The following is a 19,161-nucleotide window of genomic DNA, read 5'->3' as shown; positions in this document are numbered from 1 at the left end:
GGAAAAAGCCCAAATTACTTACTGTGGCATTCAAGGTCTACCACTGGAAAAGGACTTTTCTAAAGATATTTACCACTAATTAGCAGCATGGGCACTTAGCTCCTATGCAATAACCCACCCACAGTCCCTCAGATAAATGTTGTTCTTGATTATTTCTCTATTTTACCTCTATCATTTTCTGTATCTCTGTTTCTACCCCAATCTCCATCTCTTCCTCTTATATTTCTGCACTGGATAATTCAGAAGTTGCTCATCTCAGACTTTCCCCCCCACCACCATTTTTTGAGAGAGAGAGAGGTATATTTTTTCCTGCTTTGTCGAAGATTATTTGACCATAGAGTTGAGGGTCCATATCTGGGCTCTCTACTCTGGTCCACTGGTCTCTGTGTCTGTTTTTTGTGTGAGTACCATGCTGTCCTGGTGATCACAGCTTGGTAGTAAAGCTTGAAACCAAGCAATGTGGTTCCCCTAGTTTTGTTTTCCTTTTTCAACATTCCCTTTGCAATTCGGGGTCTCTTCTGGTTCCATACAGATTTTAGGATTGTTTGTTCCAGCTCTTTGAAAAATACTGGTGGAATTTTGATTGGGATGGCACTGAATGTATAGGTTTCTCTAGACAGTATATACATTTTAACAACATTTATTATTCAATCCATGAGTATGGAATGCTCTTCCATCTATTTATGCCTTCTTCAATTTCTTTCAGGAGTGTTCTATAGTGATTTGAGTACAGATCCTTTACCTCTTTGGTTAGGTTTATTTCCAGGTATCTTATGGTTCTTGGTATTATAGTAAATGGAATCAATTTCCTAATTTCTCTTTCTATATTTTCATATCTATATTTCCCTATTTTTCCATTGTTAGTGTATAAGGAAACAACTGATTTCTCTACATTGATATTGTATCCTGCCCCATTACTGAATAGGTGTATGAGTTCTAGTAGTTTGGGAGTGGAGTCTTTTGGGTTTTCCATATAAAGTATCATGTCATCTGTGAAGAGAGAGAGTTTGGCTACTTCTTTGCCAATCTGAATATCTTTTATTTCATTTTGTTGTCTGATTGCAGTTGCTAGGACTCCTAATACTATGTTGAACAACAGTGGTGAGAGTGGACATCCTTGTCGTGTTCCTGATCGCAAAGGGAAGCCTGTCAGCTTTTTCCCATTGAGGATGATTTTTGCTTGGCTTTTCATAGATAGATTTTATGAAGCTGAGGAATGTTCTGTCTATCCCTACACTTTGAATCATTTTAACCAGGACAGATATTGTATTTTGTCAAATGCTTTTTCTGCATCAATTGAGAGGACCATGTGGTTCTTCTCTCTTCTCTGACTGATTTGTTCTATCACACTGATTGACTTGTGAATGTTGAAGTATGCTTGCATCCCAGGGATAAATCCCCCCTGGTAATGTGGATAATCTTCTTAATTATGGGATCCTATTAGCTAGGATCTCGTTGAGAATCTTGGCATCTGTACTCATCTGGGATATTGGTCTGAAATTATTTTTGGTGGGGTCTTTGTCTGGTTTGGGGATCAGGGTAAAGCTGGCTTCATAGAAAGAGTCTGGAAGTTTTCCTTCTGCTTCAATTTTCTGAAACAGCTTCAGGAGAATAGGTATTATTTCTTCTTTGAAAGTTTGGTAGAATTCCCTAGGGAATCTGTCAGGTCCTGGGCTCTTGTTTTTTGGGAGGTTTTTGATCACTGCTTCAATCTCGTTTCTGGATATTTGTCTATTCATGGTTATCAGTTTCTTCCTGATTCAGTTTTGGAAGTTTATAGGTTTACAGGAATGAATCCATTTCAACTAAGTTGCTTAACTTACTGACATATAACTGTTTATAATAATTTGTGATGATTGTTTCTGTTTCGTTGGTGTTAGTTGTGACCTCTCCCTTTTCATTCATAATTTTATTAATTTGAGTCTTCTCTCTTTTCTTTTGGATTAGTTTGGCCAATGGTTTATCTATCTTATTGATTCTTTAAAAAAACCAGCTTCCAGTTTCATTGATATGTTCTACCGTATCTCTAGTTTCTAGCACATTGATCTCTGCTCTTATCTTGATTATTTCCCTCTTGTGTGGGGGTTACCTTAATTTGCTGTTGATTCTCCAGTTATTTAAGGTGTAAAGAGAGCTGGTATATTCTGGATTTTTCCATTTTTTTGAGTAAGGCTTGAATGGCTATGTATTTCCCCCTTAGGACTGCCTTTGTCGTATCCCATGGGTTTTGTATAGATGTGTTTTCATTCTCATTTTTTTCCATGAATTGTTTAAGCTCTTCTGTGATTTTCTTGTTGATCCAAACATTCTTAAGCAGGGTGGTCTTTAGCTTCCATGTGTTTGAATTCCATCCAAACTTTTTCTTGTGGTTGAGCTCCAGTTTCAAAACATTGTGGTCTGAGTATATGCAGGGAATAATCTCAATCTTTTGGTATCAGTTGAGCCCTGATTTGTGACCCAATATGTTGTCTATTGTGGAGAAAGTTCCATGGGCACTCAAGAAGAAGGAGTGTTCTGTTGGTTTCGGGTGGAATGTTCTGTATGTATCTATGAGGTCCATCTGGACCAATGTATCATTCAATGCTTTTGCTTCTTTATTGATTTTCTGCTCAGATGATCTGTCTGTTACTGAGAGGGGCATGTTAAGATCCCCTACTATTAATGTATTCCTATCAATATGACTCTTTATCTTGATTAACAGTTGTCTTATATAGTTGGCTGCTCCCATATTGGGGGCGTAAATATTTACAATTGTTAGATCTTCTTGGTGGATAGACCCTTTAAGAATGATATAGTGTTCTTCTGTATCTCTGACTACAGTATTTAGCTTAAAATCTAATTTATCTGTTATGGGAATCGCTACCTCAGCCTTCTTTTGAGGCCAATTGGCATGAAAGATTCTTCTCCATTCCTTCACTTTAAGTCTGGATGTATCTTTAGGTTCTAAGTGGGTCTCCTGCAGACAGCATATGGATAGTTCCTGTTGTTTTATCCAAGTTGCAACCCTGTGCCATTTTATGGGAGCATTAGGCCATTCACATTGGGAGTGATTATTGAAAGGTACATTTTTATTGACATCATGTTGCCTGTGAAGTCCTGGTTTCTATAGATTGTCTCTGTAAATTTCTGTTCTATGTCACTCTTGATTTCTTTCTTCTTTTATAGAAACCCCCTTAATATTTCTTGTAGTGCCAGCTTGATGATCACATACTCTTTTATATCTTGCCAGTCTTGGAAGCTCTTTATCTTTCTATCCATTTTGAATGTCAACCTTGTTGGATAAAGTATTCTTGGCTGTATGTTCCTCTCAGTTAGGGCCCTGAATATGTCTTGCTAGCCCTTTCTGGTTTACCAGGTTTCTGTGGACAGGTCTGACATTATGCTGATGGACCTTCCTGTGTACCTAAGGAATCTCTTCCCACTAGCTGCCCTCAGGAGCTCCTGTCTAAAATTATGAGTCATCAGTCTCATAACTAAGTGTCTTGAGGTCTTTCTAGATTTGTTGATCTTGGGGGGTGATCTTCCTGCCTCTGGGACAGGAACAGTGGTTCCATTCCCCAGACTGGGAAAATTTTCATTGAGAATTTGTTTAACTATATCTTCTAGTCTTCTTTCTTTCTTGTGACCTTCAGGGATTCCAATAATTCTGACTTTGGAATGTTTCATGGTGTTATTTATTTTCCTAATTCTGTTTTCATGGTTTCTAAGCTGTTTCTTCCATGCCTCTTCCTGATCTTTTTTCTCTATCAGGTTGTCCTCTAGATTACTATTTCTATCTTCTGCCTCAGTTACCCTATTAGAATATTTAGCTTAGATTAGATCTCATTGATAGCATTTTTAACTTCTTCCCAGGTGGCTTTCACTTCTGCCCTTAGAGATTCCATGTTATCACTAATGGTTTTCTCCAACCTAGCCTGGACAATTGTTACCCTGAATTCTCTTTCTAATATACTTTTTATGTCCATATCAATTAGTTCTGATGGAGAGGGCACAATCTTTGAATTTTTCCTCTATTGGGTATTCCTCCTCCTAGTCATTTGGTGAGAGGTGGTTGAGGGGATGTGTGGCTGAATCTATCAACTTAAATCCAGGCAAGATGCATCCTGGAATGCTTCTGAGCAATTGGAAGTCACCACTAAAAAGAAATGGAAAAGAAGAAGAAGAAGAAGAAGAAGAAGAAGAAGAAGAAGAAGAAGAAGAAGAAAAGAGGGAGAGAAGAAAAACAGAGAAGAGAGAGAGAGAAAAGAGAAGACCCAGTCAGAATAGGCCCCGAAGGTAAGATTTATAAGGTATACAAACAAAAATGGACAAAGAAAAAGACCCACAAAAGTAAATGACAAGGGGGGGAATAAAAAACAAAAACAAAAACAGCCAAAATGAACTCCAAGGATAAGATTTATATAATACCAGAACAAAAACAAATATACATAAACACTGACAGAAGTAAAAGATGGGAGGTGGTTATAAATCCTTGATGTGGGTGAGGAAGGTAATTTCGATTCTTCCTGGGTGTATCTTTGATATCTTTGTTAAAGGACTCAACTTTCCAGAGATAAAGGGAGATTAAAACTGTTATATATAGGATTGCATGGAGCACGGGGTGTGGTGCAAAAATAATGAATACTGTTATGCTGGAAATAAAAAAAAAATAAATAAATTTTAAAAAAAACTGTTATATATAGGGGTGGTATTGATTAGGGAAAGAGGATTACCTTGAAGCTTATATCTATATGTATATTTTTAACAAAAGGAAACACAGGTATAAGTATGAAAAAAGTTCAAGTTAAAAGGTGTGGGTTAAGCCGCTGCCTTCGGCTCAGGTCATGATCTCAGGGTCCTGGAATCCAGTCCCACATGGGGCTCTCTGCTCAACAGGGAGCCTGCTTTTCTCTCTCTCTCTCTCTCTCTGCCTCTCCAACTACTTGTGATCTCTGTCAAAAAAATAAAATCTTAAAAAAAAAAAGGTTATTATGGAAGATGTTGTATTGAACCTCTTGTTGCAATGGTAAGTAGGTCAAAAAATTTAAAAAGATCAAGAATAGTGAGAATGAATTAAAAATAAAGTTGTATCTATGAAATATACAGGTTTTAGGATAATACCAGGAGCTTAATATCTTGTTTTCCCCTGATATTGGGGTTTTACTGTTTTATGGGGACCCTGTGGTGGTTTTCCTCCCATTCTTTTGGCTGGCTTTCTGGGGGAGGGGCCTGCTGCATTGTTTTTCAGTCAGTCTTACTTGGGTTGTGTCCTCCTGCTCCCTATCAAGGGGCTATGCCTGAGGAACTGGGTTTTTCAGGCTTTTGTTCTCTGGAGGTTTTTGTTCTTTGGCAGATTTTTGCAGCTTTTTGTAGGTTTAGCAGAAAGCAAACTGCCCCCCAGACCTCTGTCTCAGAGAGAAGCCTCAGTCTGGTGCCCTCTGGGTGGTCCAAAACCCACAGGTTCCCCCTCTGCAAACTCTGCTGAGATGTGTGACCTCCCACAGTTGTTGCATGTCCCCATCACCTTCTCAGGTGTTGCCAGAAGCACCTGCTTGTCTCTGCATCCCCATGCCACTAAAAGCGTGAGCGATATTGGTCCAGGGAGCCCACCTCCAGTGGCTGTCTTTGCCAAGACTGATGTCTGGGGTCCAGACCTCAGGGTTTCACAGGTCACTGCCTGCTGCTGAGAGATCCCAAGCAGAGACAGTGTGCTGAGTTTTTCAAGTCCAGGTTGGGAGTGTTCAGACTCTTGGCTGGTCCTAGTGCCCACTGACTAGCACCCACGTGGAACTCTCTCAGGACCAGTGGGGAGCGCAGATCAGACCCCAGAGGCATAGTGTGTGCAGGGTGCAAAAGGCTGTTGTTCTAGAGAGCATGGGCTGGTACACACATCACACTCCCTCTCCAGTGTGGAGTGAGTGCACCTAGCCCAGTGCTGGTTCAAGCAGTAGAAAGCGGAGGGCTCTGGGTCCATTGCCTAGAGGCTTCACTGCACTCTTTCTGACACAAGTGGTCACCAGTTGTGGCCATCCTGGGTCCATGGGCTTAGGTCCATGCCTATGAATGCCCATTTCCACCAGTTGCCCCTTAAGACCTTTTGATCTTTTTGAGTGCTTTTAACCAGACTCCAAGTTAATGCTGGTGACAAATCACAGGACACTTTCATATTGGGGTATTACTTTCCAATGGGTCACTTCTGGTGGCTCCTTCCCCCTTCTGTTTATCCTCTAATATTAGTCTGATTGTCCCCACTCCACTTTCCCTCTCCACTTGTGTCTTCTGCCCCCATAGAGATCCAGAAGTGTATAATCCTACATCTCAGACTGGTTTCATGGATGTTCAAAGTGTTCTGGTAATTAGCTCACTATAGGGGACCGTTTGAACAGGGTCCATCTTGCCTCTGCCATCTTGCCCCTCCTCTGAATATATCACATTTTGGTTGGACACTTGAATAGTATCCACTTCTGGCTGCTATAAAAATTTACGTATAATTTGAATAATGCTGTTAGGAATATTTATATACAATTTTTTGTGTGTGTGGATAGAGATTTCCACTTACCTTAGATAGAGTCTTAGGAATGGTGTTAATGTGTGGTTAGGTAAGATTATATTTACTTTTTAATAAACTGACAGAATATTTACCTCAGTGGCTATACCATTTACATTGCAACCAAAAATACATGACTGATCCAGACTGTCCATTTCTATACCAATATTTATATTATTATTGTTGTGTGTTGAATTGTGTTCCCCAAAAAAGATCATGGGTATTTTAACTCCTAGTACCTCAGAATGAGACTGTTTTGGAGATGGGGCTTTTACCCAGGTAATCAAATTAAAACCAGGTGCAAAAGTGATGCCTAACCCAGTATGGTTGATATCCTTATGTAAAAGGAAATTTGGACACAGAGCCAAGCTTACTGGGCAAAAACCATGTGAAGATGAAGGCAGAGATCTAAAAGTAGAGGACAGAGGCTTAGAACAGAATTTTCCCTTATAGCCATCAAAAGAAAGCAACTCTTTTGAGACACTGATTTCAGACTTCTAGCTTCCAGAACTGTTAGATAATAAATTTTTCTTAAGGTGCCCCGTTTGCGGTACTTTGCTATGGCAGTTCTAACAAACTAATGCAATCAATCTTTTTGATTAGGGCCTTCCAGTGGGTTTGTAATGATAGCTCACTGAGGTTTTACTTTGAATTCTAATGATTTAATGATGTTGAGAATCATTTCTCGTTAGCCGCTTATAAAATTTCTTTAGTGAAATGTATACAAAAACTTGACCATTTAAAAATTGGCTTGTTTGTCTTATTACTCAGTTGGAATATTTCTTTTATATTTGGGATACAGACTTTATTAGATATCTGATTTGTAATTATTTTCTTCCAGCCTATTAGGTGGCTTTATAATTTCTTAATGATGTCATTTTTTCTAGTGTTTAATTATTTTCACTGTTTTTAAGACAGCTTTATTGAAGTATAATTGCTATATAATGAATTTGCCTTTTTAAAATGTATAATTTGATAAGACAAAGTATATAGACACTCATGAAACAACCACCACAATCAAAATAATTAATTTATGCATCATCCTCCAAATGATTCCTTATAATCATTTCATTCCCTTGGCCTGCAACAATGCAAGGCAAGTATTAATCTACTTTCTATTACTATAGATAATCTTATTTTTTCTAGAATTTTGTATAAATAGAATCATACATATATACGTATATATACATACCTATACATACATAGTGTCTACATATTTTTTTGTGGGTGAGAATAGGTTTCTTTCATTTTTATATTTTGATATGTACCCCTCTAGTTGTATTTGCTGATAACTTCTTATTATGGAATTGTATTCTAGTGTGTAAGTATATCACAATATATTTATCATTCATATATTGGTGGTATCCTACTAGTGATGTCTTGTTAAACTTTGTCTCCTGGAGTAATCATAACAAAGATAATAATGCTGATAAATGATTTAAAAGCTCTAGTTTATAGGGCGTGTTGACTTTCATGTTGTAAAATGTTTCCAACATGGTTGACTTCAACTGGCTAGCAAAATTCCTGAATACTGAGCTCTCACGAGCTGGTAGGGACTGCCCTCACCACACCAATGTACACTTTCAGCTGCATCCCATGTGCGTAAGACGGCAGGGATCCCCTGTTCCAGCTCTGCTATGGTCCTAGATTACACAAGCTAAATAGCCATAAAAAGAGAAATTATACTTTACAGCTGCCTAGATAAAAACAAAACAAAACAAACATATGGCTTTTATTTATTTATTTTTCAAAAAGCATATAGCCTTTAAAAGCTGCAGGTGACTAAACGCTAACAAGAAAGAGAGCTGGCCTTGAGATGAAGCATACATCTGTATGAAGAGATGGCTAGAGAAAGTGAATGATTAAATGAGTCCTTGCCCCAAACCCACATTTTCTCAGACTTTTCATTTATGTGCAACAACAATTTGTCCACATTGTTTAAGACAGCCGGTTTGGAATGTATTCTGTGGCATAGCCAGTTGAAAAATTTCTATAGGGAAAGTGTAGTGACAGATTCTGAGATGTTTTGTAGAGTAATGCGGATATTAATGACTGCTTTTTTGAGGCTTAATAGAAACTGAGTATTGGATCATCATGCATGATTTTTTATGCTATAAAATTTGTGATGGAAGATTTTGATATTCTTGAACTTTAGAATTTGAAATCTCATTTCCCTTTCATAAGACCTGGCTCTTGCACTTAAAGACTTGATTTTCAGAATCATTGTTTTTAAAATGAGTTTTATTCATTTGGAAATCGGAAGCCAAGAAGAAAACCTTTTTCTTTTTAAGTCTTAAGTTCAAAATACAAAACAAACAAAAAACTCTACAAAATCTATATTTACTTGTGGAAATGTCTTTGGGTAGGAAGGAATCACCATGAATTAAACCAGATAGATTACAGAGGTATAAATACATAGATCACAGAGGTATAAATACAGATAAGTGAAGAATTGGTATAAAAATGACTTATTTATAAAAGAGGAAAGTTTAAAATTTATGACACATGGTTATAAATAAATAGCACATTTATTCTTACATAGTTGAAAGACATTTTCTTTAAATTCATGGCCTAAAGTCAAATTCCTCTCCTTCCAATTAAAAACAGATCTGATCCTCGTTACATTTTCTGTAGAAATCTCAGCCCAGAGAAATTTGCCTCTCTTTTGAAAACATCTAGCACTTATTGTAATTATTTACTTGACTTTAATCATCTATTATCTTAAATTGATATTTTAATTTTTCCCCTATTTTCAAATTGATTGTGAATTGCTTAGAAGAGTTGTCAGATTTTCTTTGGCATTCATTTTCATTTCTCTCATAGTACATAGTAGGTGCTAAGTTTTTGCTTGTTAATTTTAATTATATTTGTTATTAATTTTAACTCTAATCACCCCACGAAAATGAATATTTTTTATTAATAGATCTCTTATAATCCATTTTTATCCTCCAATAAAGTACCATAGATCATAATTACAAAAAAAATTTGAAAAGATAGTTTAAAGAAAATAGAATCTGGTAAATTGATGTTTATAGAGTTCTAGTATTTCTATAACAGACTTTGAATACTGTGAATCTCCTTTACTCAACATTATAGCTGTAATGGCATGAATACTATTTTTGAGAACGTCATCTACAATTTCTTTTTGTCTTTATTTTATCCACCATGTATACCAGTATTCTTTTATATTAAAAAAATATATAAAGATAGTGAACGTCTCTTAAGAAGAATGTTAATGACATCACACTGAAATAATACTTTTGGTAATTTCAAGAATATTTATACATATACAATTTTATCTGCTAGTGAAAGAAACATCATATTTTATAGTCAGCAAATATTGGAAATATTTTTGAGCCATCTGTGTTAAGCAAATTCTTAACCATTTCCTAACTACTTATCACCAAATTTAAATAAAAAGAACTTTCAAAGAAAGACTAGTTATTTCTTACCATGAGTTCATATAGTTATTAGCTAAATGTTATTTTCCAGAACCATTTTATAGCCATGAGACTTTCTTAGTAAAAATAATCTTTTTTAATTCCAAAGTTCCTTTCTCTAGTTATCATCAGTATAAGCTCACAAATACTTAAATGTGCCAAAAATTTCAAGGTAATAAGGTTAAATTACACCTTAATGTGAATAATCACCTAAATCTGAAGATGACTGATAATGAAGAGAAAATTTAATAGCACAGAACCATAATCTATTTATTTTATACATAAAATATATAGTGTACAAATAACTTGAAATCTGATCTCTTAATGTGAGAGTTTAGTTCATTAACTCACCACATTGACTATACGAATCTCCTGATCCTGGAATACACTAGAGAGAATCATACAGTAATGCGTATTATAGTGATTTGCTGTCGAGCAAAGGGAAGTTTTCCTCAATTTTAGCCATGTAACCACACTGTATTACTGCACATGGGGTTCTTCTCAGCATTTTGCCATCTGAAATAAACATGAGGCCAACTTCCATAAAAGTGATTTATTTTCTTTTTTAAAGAACATGCTTATCAGAAACCAGCATACGATAGCATGTTGAAGAGGAAGCATAGGTTTCATTTCCAGTAAGAATGGAATAATCCACACTGCCTTATTATATTTATGCAAAGCTTTGTAGAAAAATGAAGAATTATTTTTTATGATACTTTCAAGTATAGGAGATACAAAGAAAAAAAGAAAAATCCATCAACCTACAGAATTTGATATCATTGTGTTGAAGGTTGTCCTTGTTAGGTTTCAGATCCCAAAACTTTTATGTGCCTGAATGGATGTTTTCATGCATATGGATCTTTTTTATTAATAGATATTTAAGGATTTTCACATTTCTGTAAAAATATTTAGAGAAGCTTTGTAGGCTCACAGCTTTCATTAAATTGACAAATAGTTATTGAGTACACAAGTTTGTGTCCAGAACTTTGTAAGGTACTAGATTTTCAGCTAAGACTAAGACCAAAAGTCCCAAACAAACAACCCAACAACAACAACAAACCCTCTTCTAAAGGGACTTTGCATGTTGTGAAAAGTACGATGAATATTATTAGAGGAAGGACAAAATTACAAAGAGAGCTATGTAGCGAGAAAATATAACAAGATAACTTAATGCAGTGTGGGTTAGAAGGAAGAAGTAGTTAAGAAAGCCTGAGGGAAAAGGAATTAAATAGGTACTTGTTAGATGCATAGGTATGACAAATATTCTTTGCTTGATCAAACTTCAGTCTGATTCCTGTAACTTCTCCTCATCCCATCTATGTAATTCCTTATAAAACTCAGTTTTGGGAAGAACTCTACTACATCATTATAACTGGAGTAGGGTGGGCACTCATCCCATATGAGTGATTTTCTTAAAAGAGGATGGTCATGGAAAGACACATACCTGATCGGTATCTGATCAGGTTCCTCAGCCTTCACCATCTTCCATCCCTGGCTTGCCTGCAACAAGAATCTTGGTAGGTCTGTTTAGCAAGAAGCCTGTTAATACCTGTTTCCTCCTCTATAAGTGGGCTGTAAATCCCACTTGCTCACGCAGTATTTGGAGCAGAGCCCAGTCTTCCCCACTGTGACATCTCATTGCAGTAGTCCCTGTGTCTATCACAATGGCCCTGAATAAAGTCTGCCTTATTTTCTTTAACAAATGTCACTCTGTGTGTGTGTGTATAATTTAGCATGTATTAGTGAAGAGGGGTCAAATGGAAAAAAAAAAAAAAAAAAAAAGGAGCAAAGACTACTTCGGAAAGAAAGAAATGTTTAAAGCCTAGACATGAAAGGGAAGTTAGTGAACTCATCAAGAGAAAGCCCAGGAAGATATTAAGTGAGAATAGTGAGCCAAAAGAGCCAAACACTGAATGATTTTATAAGTCATGTTAAGAAGATGGGAATGCATCCAAAAACAAAACAAAACAAATTTCAAAGATTTTATTGAAAGTTACAGGATAATCCCATATGGGCTTAACATGTTCTCTGATTCTTTATGAGCATTGCCATTGTACTACAGATTGTATCCAACTCTTCTACAGTTCTTAGTTCTAATAGTTGAGAATCTAAAAAGTTTTTTAGTCATTGACTTATAAGATATACAATTAAAAGGAATCATGTCTGGTTGAATTTCAGGTCTGATATTTTTGATGCTCTCTATAATAGTGTATTAGCTTCCTAGAGATGCTCTAGTAACATACCACAAACTTTGTAGTTAAAATGACAGAAATTTATTGTACACATTCTGGAGGCTAGAAGACTGAAATGAAGGCATTATCAGGGCCATGCTCCCTATGAAACGTATAGAGGAATAGAGGAATCCTTTCTAACCTCTTTCTGGCCTCTAGGGATCTGTCAGCAATATTTGTTTTTCCTTAGTTTACAGATACATGATTCCAATTTCTGTCTTCATAGTCACATGCTAATCATAGTATGTATTTCTGTGTCTTTACATGACCATCTTCTTTTAAGAAAATCACTCAGGGGTGCCTGGGCGGCTCAGTGGATTAAAGCCTCTGCCTTCAGCTCAGGTCATGGTCTCAGGGTCCTGGGATCGAGCCCCACATCGGGCTCTCTGCTCGGCAGGGAGCCTGCTTCCTCCTCTCTCTCTGCCTGCCTCTCTGCTACTTATGATCTCTGTCTGTCAAATAAATAAATAAAATCTTAAAAAAAAAAAAAAAAAGAAAATCACTCATATTGGATTAGTGCCCACACTACTCCAGGATCTCAACTAATTACATCTGCAATGATTCTGGTTTCAAGTAAGGCACATTCAGTAAGTCAAGTTACTTCATACTAAGATTATAGCACATCTTTTTTAGAGGGACACAATTTGACCCATAACAGTAAGACCATTATATCTATTCACAGTGTTCTTGATCTATTGTGACTATAGTAACAATTACATAGATGTACCAAGTTTCAGTTTTAGAATCCCTTAGATGGAAGCAAGAATGTCTTTATATTTTTTTTAAAGATTTTATTTATTTATTTGTCAGAGAGAAAGAGTGAGCACAGGCAGGCAAAGTGGCAGCAGAGGAGGGAGAAGCAGGCTCCCCACTGAGCAAGGAGCCTGATCTGGGACTCGATCCCAGGACACTGGGATCATGACCCAAGCCGAAGGCAGCCACTTAACCAACTGAACCACCCAGGCGTCCCAAGGATGTCTTTATATTACAATCTCTTAGATATATCATTAGAAACAACGATTCCAAGTAGTGTGAAAGTGCTTGTTTTTTAAATCCCTTCTCCCTCTCAATCATGCTGAATCTCTTGATAATTATTATAAAAGATAATGAATTGCAACCATGTGAATGGTATTATAAACATCAGACTAAACTAGATTATAAAAGTTGTGGGTGAAATAATACTGAAAAAAAATATTGGCTTGTAAATTCGGAATAGAAGTAACATTATCCTATAACCTCTATTCATGAGATAAACCGACAATGTAAGGTCAAGGTATTTATGAGTAATAAGAAGATTCCTAAAGTAGAAGTTATGTGGATAGAATTACATTGAAAAGATGGTGATTCAATTACAATTTTAAGTGTTATTCATTTTCAATGACATCTTAAGGACTGTTTTTCCAATGAAATATTGTACTCGGTGATTAAGGATTCAATCAGAATTCTTTCTTAACAACATACTAAGGTTAATGTTCTCATCAAGATGGTTCTTAGAAAATTTCCTCTGACAGTGATTTAATATGCAATTAGTTTTTTAAATCAAAAATATATACAACTAGTGGTATCTCATTTATTGCAGAAACTAAAATTCTCCCTGTCAAGAAGATTCAAAGATATTTTGGATATCTAAGCTTTGTAACAGACAAAAGCAAATACCATATTATCTCACTTATATATGGAATTTAAAAACAGGGCAACAACACCAAAAACAACTTAGAGGTACAGAGAACAGATTGGTGCTTGCCAGAGGTGAAGCATAGGGGATGGGTAAAAATGGGTGAAAGGAGTTAGGATACAAATTTCTACTTATAAAATAAATAAGTTGTGGGGATGTAATATATAGCATGGTGCCTAATAATTATAATTAATACCACTTTACTGCATGTTTTAAATTTGCTAGGAGAGCAGATCTTACAAGTTTTTATCATAAGAAAAATAGTTGTAACTGTGTTTGGTGGTGGTTGTTACCTAGACTTGTGGTGACCATTTCACAATATATACACTTATTGAATTATTACATTGTACAACCAAAACTAAAATAATGTTATATGTCAATTATACCTTAATAAAAAAAAATAATCAATGTGGAAGATAGTTGAGCTATGGTGGGTGGTATACAAAATTCTTAATTTACAACCAAAAAAGAAACTGATTAGTAGTTATTGACCATGAGAAAAATTCGGTGAAAATCTAACAGACTTCATCCGAACTTTGCTTAGAATTCTCTTTACCACTACTAGCGGTAGCATATAGATACCTGTGGGTTTTGTCTGCCTCATGACCTTTGTTCTTCTCCTTCTTTCAGTAATGGCACTTCAGTTGAGTCCAGATTTGCCATCCTAAATCTCCCTTAATTTATTTCCCATTCATGAAACATTTTGGTGGGACTGTTATTCAAAGTACTCTTCTATCTCTTAACCAATGGTTAGATATTTGAAGAAAGCAAGACTACACAATACCCATTGCTTAGTAATTAAAATCTTGAGTGACAGAAAGAATTGAGTTGTTTGGAGCTTTCACACCCCAAATACAGTCATCAGGAGACCAATAATTAATTCTGGTTACTTATATCTATGCATATATTTAAGCTCCCATCTTTAATGGCGACTGTTTCACCTTTCCCTTCTGTTCTAGGAGTTACCTTATTTACTTCTTAAACCTTTTGCTGAAGTTAGTCAGAGTTATGAATTATTTGTAGTGATAATGATGACAACATCAATTAAAAAAAAAAAACTCTATTTGATCACCCTGTTTGGTGTTAGGAAAAGTATATACATTTGCTAAACTTCCATTTCTTCACCCTCAAAACTAGAACAGAATAGTTACTTTTCAGATTGATTATAAGAAATGAAATAATCTAAAGCTTCTGGGACAAGGTCTAGCAAGTAGCAGGTTGCCTGAAAGGAATAGTCTCTTCCACATTTCCTTCCATGCAAGTCAAGAAAAATACCATGTGGAAGCAACATAGTTCTTTTAACTATTTATGTACTGTTTATACATTGTATTAGTTCACAATTACAGACACTGTTTTTCTGGAGAACACTGACTAATACAGATTTTATTTGATATGACTGGTGTTTTTATAAGAAAGGAAATTTGGACATGGACATGCATAGAGGAAAGATAAAATGAAGACACAGGGAAAGACACCCACCTATAAGCCAAGGTGAGAAGCTTAAAGACACCAAGCCAGCCACAACCTGACATCAGACTCCTGGGCTACAGAATTATGAGAAAATAAATTTATATTTTTTAAACCACATTCTGTAGTACTTTGTTACAGCAATCCTAGCATAGATTTTCATGCCAGGAAGCAGAGTTTTTTTGTAACAAATACCTAAATATGTGGAAGCAGCTTTGGAACTTGGCAATGAGTAGTGCCTAGATGAGTTTTGAAAAGCATTTTAGAGGAACACCTTATAGAAAAGTGGAGGAAAGGTGATCCCTCTTACACAGTGGCAAAGGATTTAGCCTAATTGTTTTAGTGTTTTGTGAAAAGTAGGATTTATAAGAGATGAACTTGAATATTTAGCTGAGATTTCTAAGCAAAGTGTCCTGGCATGGTTTTTCCTTACTGTTTATAGTGAAAGGTGACAGGAGAGAAATAAATTGAAGGAAGAATTGTAAAACAAAAAGGAAATAAAGCTTGAAGATTTGGAAAATACACAGCCCATTCATATTGCAGAAAAAGGAAGAAACATATTCTGGAGAGATCACCAAGATTGTGTCCTAGCTCACTTGTTAAAGAGATTACAACTGTGTTCATAGAGCCAATCAATCACTGTAGCAGAAGCCAAGAATAGAGATGAGATTATTCAGAAAAGAAATGTGGATAACCCTCTAGTCTGATGGTTTTAAATCCCTCTGACTTTCATGAGAAGCTAAAAGATTTTTGAGAATTCTGTAACACTACGGACACTACTAGCTTGGTCTGAAGAGGACATAAATGGGAAAACAATTAAGGGAGACTGTTAAACTTCTGGGATTCTACAGTATCATCCAGTAGAGCTCCCTGATTACAAACATGAGTTATTCTTCAAGAAAAGAGAAGAATGGCCTCAGAGTTAGCTCAGAATTTATCAAGGCTGCCACAGCCACTACTCTCTCAGACCTATGGAATAGAAATTCTTCTGGAGTAGAAATATCTGTTCTATGCCTAACTATTCCCACACTGAAATAAATAAAACAAATAATTTGGTAGTTGCAGCTAATACTTGCATAATTCTACATTTCCTCAATTTCAAAAGCCATAGGTATCGTTCTAGCATTATGTTCTTAAAATTACTTCCCAGTAATCCTTTTCCTTCTATAATATAGTCTTCATAAAAAAAAAATAGGGCATCTATCACAGTATAATATTGAATGGATAAACTTTCAATTAAAAATCTTTTAGTGGCAACATATTTTTCCACAAATTAAATAAAATCTCCCCATCACAATCTTTAAAGCTTTCTATGAAGGGCTCATTTCATATCTAATTGGTGTTCTTTTCCTGCTTTGCAATACTCATGCTATTTTTCACCAGAGTGGGGAAATCTATTTGGTTTTGTTTTTATATAACTCACTATGTTTCTGCTATTATATCATACTCCATCACTGGTATCTTCAATATGCTGATTTATAATGATATAAAAGAAAAAAAACAGCAAATTTTAAAACAAAACTGAGTGTTGCTTGAAGAGAGATGGGTGGGGAATTAGGTGATGGGCATTAAGGAGGGCACGTGATGTCAGGAGCACTGGGTGTTCTATGTAGCTGATGAGTCACCAAATTCTACTCCCGAAACTCACAAATACACTATGTTAACTACATTGAATTTAAATTAGAAGAAAAAAAAAAACACAATCTAAGTCAAGCAAGTACTGTTAATATGACTGTGTTTTTATGGCTTAGTGAGCGAAAGTTAGGTAGCATTTACATAATTCACTGAACACCAATGGTTACATTTAAAAAATATTCTAGAACCTTCTTGCTTAGATTTAGATTTGATCTGAGTTTAAGTTGTGATAGTTGCAAAAAGTGAAAATTTTGTTTTGGGGAGTCTGTTATTTTTCCATGGGTATATTTATTTACTGAACTATGACTTTAGAAAATTCTGGGAAGAAATCAGAGAGGGAGACAAACCATGAGAGACTGTCAACTCTGGGAAACAAACTAAAGGGTGCAGAAGGGCGGGCAGTGGGGATGGTGTGGCTGGGTGACGGGTATTACGGAGGGCACGCATTGTGATGAGAACTGGGCATCATACACAGCTAATTAACCATTGAACACTACATCAAAAACCAAACGATGTGCTATATGTTGGCTAACTGAACATAATTTAAAAAATAGGAAATTCTGTCAATTTACTCTTTCGAGTGTACTTTTCATTCAGTGTTTTGTTTAGATACCTTAATAAAATTACAATCTAGATCCCATGCTTACATAGACATTTTGGAAGGTATGCTTTAGAGGGTGAATAAACAAACAAAAAAATATCTAAATATTAAAACATGACTAACATGAAAACATAAAATATCTACTTAGTTTATACATATTTTAATGTGTGATTATTTTTTTAATATACAGGGCATTGGTGGTTTTTTTTTTTCCATTTCATTTTATTTCATTTCAGTGTTCCAAAATTCATTTGTTTTTAATTAAAAGTTCTCTTAAATCTAAACACTATAATGACTAGATTGCATTTAAAAAATAGTAATGTTTACTTAGTACCATTTTAAACTATTGGATCCCTTAACAAGTTTAATGATTAGGTAAATTCAAACAACATGTGCACACTTTGCAGGTTTACTAGATATGTTTGTGGATACCATGAGACCACAAGTTTAAACATTTTAACTTGAATTTATAAATATTAAAATATTAATATTTACTTACATTGAAGTTAGATGCAATTTTAACTACTTTTAAACCAGTTGATACATGCAAATGGATGTGTTTAACTAGTAAGTTCACATATATAATAAAATTACAAAGATTGAACACTAGCTAAAAGAAGATATAGGACTGGGCTTGTTAATATTTAAAAAGTGTTTTTAGATAACTTAAATTCTAAAAGAAATATGCTACTATATTTATATCTTTATTTTCTTTTAACTGGTATTCGATCTTTGCTATTTGGTTTGATATTTTGAATCTTGTGCATAGATTAATTCTTTGCATTGGAATCACAGTATATTTTAAGAATATTTGAAATTCTGTAGATTAGAAAATTCAATCATTAATATAATTTGATGAATTACTCTGATGAAGAGAAAGGACTGCTGTCAAAATTAATAAGCAATTTGAAGCATCATTGATCACTTTATTTGCCTAGTAGATGAATTAATAATAGAAATATATTTATGATAAGAAAAGGATAAAAATATTTGCACAGTTTATAATGACTAATAAATTCCTTTTTTTCAATGTTATATAATGTTTAATAAACAAATTGACCCATGTACATATTTTCTAGAGTACATATGTGGTAAAATTTTTACCAAAATTGCATAATCATTATAAAAATATTCATAAGCAAATGTTCTCAGTCTGGATTAGCACAGTAATTATTTTGAGATTTTAATCTCCCAGAAAATCTTCTGTTTATGCATATATGCATATATATTTATCCAAGAAAAGATATTGTGGAATAATTTATCACTTTTTCCTTTCTTTTCCACTTTCATCTTTTTACATAGGTCAGTTGATGCACAAAATTGTTAAGATTTTCTACCTTCCCAGTCACAAGTCTAATTCTCTGTGGCTATCAGTGGTATGTTCAGTCAAAACTCTTACTAAGCCTATTTTAGATTCTATGACCACTTTAAAGCTATAAAACAAACTGATTATATAAATCTTAAATCGTTTAATTTGTATAATACTCCTGTCAGGGGGCAAGAGCTCCTGGCCCCTTTAAGGGTCCTTCTAGCTGGACTGGGAATCAAAATGACATGAGACATATTAACAGGAGAAAATCGAATTT

This window comes from Mustela erminea, chromosome 8 (genome assembly GCF_009829155.1).
Source record: "Mustela erminea isolate mMusErm1 chromosome 8, mMusErm1.Pri, whole genome shotgun sequence".
NCBI lineage: Eukaryota > Metazoa > Chordata > Mammalia > Carnivora > Mustelidae > Mustela > Mustela erminea.
The sequence above is the reverse complement of the archived record's forward strand: the minus strand, read 5'-3'. Positions refer to the sequence as shown.